Genomic DNA, 4,942 nt, shown 5'->3' on the forward strand with positions numbered 1-4,942 from the left:
ACAAGTACCCCAGTGTACTCTGACAAGTATCCCAGTCTACCCTGACAAGTACCCCTGTGTACTCTGATAAGTACCCCAGTGTACTCTGACAAGTATCCCAGTGTACTCAGACAAGTACCCCAGTCTACCCTGACAAGTACCCCTGTGTACTCAGACAAGTACCCCAGTCTACCCTGACAAGTACCCCAGTGTACTCTGACAAGTACACCAGTGTACTCTGACAAGTACCCCTGTGTACTCTGACAAGTATCCCAGTGTACTCTGACAAGTACCCCAGTCTACCCTGACAAGTACCCCTGTGTACTCTGACAAGTATCCCAGTGTACTCTGACAAGTACCCCAGTCTACCCTGACAAGTACCCCTGTGTACTCTGACAAGTACCCCTGTGTACTCTGACAAGTATCCCAGTGTACTCTGACAAGTACCCCAGTCTACCCCTTTCAATGGGAACATCTTTAGTTTGAAGGTTTAAAGGTTGACTTGCCACTAGAGGGCAGCAGAATGATGCAGTGAAACCTTTCATAGGTGAGAAACTCTCCCAACCTCCCAATTCAAAGTGTAATATTTGATGTGAAGTAATTGAAGCGTTGAATATGTCAATAATTCATAACAACATTGATTTTGATTCATTATTATTTTTTGGAACAATGACAGTTTTAAATAAAAATCCCACAACATTCCCAGGGTCCAAAAGGGTCCATTTATAAAAGTGTTAAAAGTTTTAAAAAAAATTTACATTCAATGCTTAAATCTCTCGATCAACTTCAAATGTATCTGTCGATTATACGTTTTTTTTGTTAGTTTTATTCCCTTTTTGTCATTGAAAACTTAACACAAAATATGCAATATTTCCCCCAAAATAATTCAAAGTGTAATATTTCATGTGCAGTAATTGAAGCAAAAATTAGGTCAATAATTCATAACAACATTGATTTTGATTCATTATTATTTTTGGAGCAATGACAGTTTTAAAAAAATTCTCAGGGTCCCACTCATAAAAGTGTTAAAATAAGTCATACACGTTTTTGTTTTTGTTTATTTTCAGACCTCAAACTGTCTGGATAAATTTATCGTTGATTATACGTTTTTTACAATATTTAATGTTTTTTTTATGCCGTTTTTGTTAACAAAAACATTTTTATTTTTTTTTAAATGGCAAAAACACAAAATATGCAATATTTCCCCTCCATTTATAAAAGTGTTAAAAGTAAGTCATACATTTTTAATTTTTTTTACATTCAATGCTTAAATCTCTAGATCAACTTCAGATTTATCTGTCGATTATATGTTTTTTAAATGTTTTATGACCTTTTTGTCATTGAAAACTTAACACAAAATATGCAATATTTCCCCCAAAATAATTCAAAGTGTAATATTTCATGTGCAGTAATTGAAGCAAAAATTAGGTCAATAATTCATAACAACATTGATTTTGATTCATTATTATTTTTGGAGCAATGACAGTTTTAAAAAAATCCTCATGGTCCCACTCATAAAAGTGTTAAAATAAGTCATACACGTTTTTGTTTTTGTTTATTTTCAGACCTCAAACTGTCTGGATAAATTTATCGTTGATTATACGTTTTTTACAATATTTAATGTTTTTTTTATGCCGTTTTTGTTAACAAAAACATTTTTTTTTTTTTTTAAATGGCAAAAACACAAAATATGCAATATTTCCCCTCCATTTATAAAAGTGTTAAAAGTAAGTCATACATTTTTAATTTTTTTTACATTCAATGCTTAAATCTCTAGATCAACTTCAGATTTATCTGTCGATTATATGTTTTTTAAATGTTTTATGACCTTTTTGTCATTGAAAACTTAACACAAAATATGCAATATTTCCCCCAAAATAATTCAAAGTGTAATATTTGATGTGAAGTAATTGAAGCAAAAATTAGGTCAATAATTCATAACAACATTGATTTTGATTCATTATTATTTTTGGAGCAATGACAGTTTTAAAAAATCCTCAGGGCCCCACTCATAAAAGTGTTCAAATAAGTCATACACGTTTTTGTTTTTGTTTATTTTCAGACCTCAAACTGTCTGGATAAATTTATCGTTGATTATACGTTTATTTTACAATATTTAATGTTATTTTTTTATGCCGTTTTTGTTAACAAAAACATATATATATATTTTTTTAATGGTAAAAACACAAAATATGCAATATTTACCCTCCAAAATATTTCAAAGTGTAATATTTGATGTGAAGTAATTGAAGCATTGAATATGTCAATCATTCATAACAACATTGATTTTGATTCATTATTATTTTTGGAGCAATCACAGTTTTAAAGAAAAAATCCACAAAATTCCCAGGGTCCAAAAGGGTCCATTCATAAAAGTGTTAAAAATCAGTCATACATTATTTTGTTTTTACATTCAACACTTAAATCTCTCAATCAACTTCAGATTTATCCGTCGATTATATGTTTTTTAAAATATTTTATGACCTTTTTGTCATTGAAAACTTTGTTTTTTTTATGGCAAACACACAAAATGTGCAATATTTCCCACACAATATTTCAAAGTGTAATATTTGATGTGAAGTAATTGAAGCATTGAACTGATCAATAATTTACACTCATAAAAGTCATACATTATTTTTTTAAATTCAATGCTTAAATCTCTAGATCAACTTCAGATTTATCTGTCGATTATACTTAAAAAAAAAAAAAAAAATTTTGTTTGTTTTATGCCCCTTTTTGTCAAAGAAAACTTTTTTTTATGGCAAACACACAAAATATGCAATATTTCCCCCGAAATATTTCAAAGTGTAAAAAGTAATTGTCTTGAAAAGGTCAATAATTCATTGATTTTGGTTCTTTTTTTTTTTCTTTTTTTTTAACAATGACAGTTTTGAAGAAAAAAATAACTTTATTAGTCAACATTGCAACTTTTGTTCCTAACATTTTACCAATTTGCTCTTTTATTCTACTTGTTAATGTTTTTTGTAGTAGTATTTTTTTTCTCTCGTAACATTTTACCTGTTTGCTTTTTTATTCTACCTTTTTTTGTAAGAGTAGTTATTTTTCTCGTTACATTTCACCCGTTTGCTCTTGTATTCAACTTTTTTTTTTACTTACAGGTAAAAGCCAGTAAATTAGAATATTTTGAAAAACTTGATTTATTTCAGTAATTGCATTCAAAAGGTGTAACTTGTACATTATATTTATTCATTGCACACAGACTGATGCATTCAAATGTTTATTTCATTTAATTTTGATGATTTGAAGTGGCAACAAATGAAAATCCAAAATTCCGTGTGTCACAAAATTAGAATATTACTTAAGGCTAATACAAAAAAGGGATTTTTAGAAATGTTGGCCAACTGAAAAGTATGAAAATGAAAAACATGAGCATGTACAATACTCAATACTTGGTTGGAGCTCCTTTTGCCTCAATTACTGCGTTAATGCGGCGTGGCATGGAGTCGATGAGTTTCTGGCACTGCTCAGGTGTTATGAGAGCCCAGGTTGCTCTGATAGTGGCCTTCAACTCTTCTGCGTTTTTGGGTCTGGCATTCTGCATCTTCCTTTTCACAATACCCCACAGATTTTCTATGGGGCTAAGGTCAGGGGAGTTGGCGGGCCAATTTAGAACAGAAATACCATGGTCCGTAAACCAGGCACGGGTATATTTTGCGCTGTGTGCAGGCGCCAAGTCCTGTTGGAACTTGAAATCTCCATCTCCATAGAGCAGGTCAGCAGCAGGAAGCATGAAGTGCTCTAAAACTTGCTGGTAGACGGCTGCGTTGACACTGGATCTCAGGAAACAGAGTGGACCGACACCAGCAGATGACATGGCACCCCAAACCATCACCCAACCATGCAAATTTTGCATTTCCTTTGGAAATCGAGGTCCCAGAGTCTGGAGGAAGACAGGAGAGGCACAGGATCCACGTTGCCTGAAGTCTAGTGTAAAGTTTCCACCATCAGTGATGGTTTGGGGTGCCATGTCATCTGCTGGTGTCGGTCCACTCTGTTTCCTGAGATCCAGGGTCAACGCAGCCGTCTACCAGCAAGTTTTAGAACACTTCATGCTTCCTGCTGCTGACCTGCTCTATGGAGATGGAGATTTCAAGTTCCAACAGGACTTGGCGCCTGCACACAGCGCAAAATCTACCCGTGCCTGGTTTACGGACCATGGTATTTCTGTTCTAAATTGGCCCGCCAACTCCCCTGACCTTAGCCCCATAGAAAATCTGTGGGGTATTGTGAAAAGGAAGATGCAGAATGCCAGAGCCAAAAACGCAGAAGAGTTGAAGGCCACTATCAGAGCAACCTGGGCTCTCATAACACCTGAGCAGTGCCAGAAACTCATCGACTCCATGCCACGCCGCATTAACGCAGTAATTGAGGCAAAAGGAGCTCCAACCAAGTATTGAGTATTGTACATGCTCATATTTTTCATTTTCATACTTTTCAGTTGGCCAACATTTCTAAAAATCCCTTTTTTGTATTAGCCTTAAGTAATATTCTAATTTTGTGACACACGGAATTTTGGATTTTCATTTGTTGCCACTTCAAATCATCAAAATTAAATGAAATAAACATTTGAATGCATCAGTCTGTGTGCAATGAATAAATATAATGTACAAGTTACACCTTTTGAATGCAATTACTGAAATAAATCAAGTTTTTCAAAATATTCTAATTTACTGGCTTTTACCTGTATATTGCCACAATCTTTCACATCTGCTGTGCTGGCGTGTGCGACACGTAATCGGAGACGCCTGCTTAGAGCAGCACTCTGGGCCCAGATTCAAACTGACAACTGTTGTGACCATGGGAACCTGAGGGGCCCTCCACTCCCACACACACACAACAACTCTGCTTCTGACTCCTGAACCGAGCACTTGCTGGGATTTGGGTTCCAAATCAACATACCTTTCTAGAGCGCTAAGGAACCTGCTTTTGGAGAAAGCCGGGG

Source organism: Nerophis lumbriciformis, linkage group LG01 (assembly GCF_033978685.3).
Source record: "Nerophis lumbriciformis linkage group LG01, RoL_Nlum_v2.1, whole genome shotgun sequence".
Lineage (NCBI taxonomy): Eukaryota > Metazoa > Chordata > Actinopteri > Syngnathiformes > Syngnathidae > Nerophis > Nerophis lumbriciformis.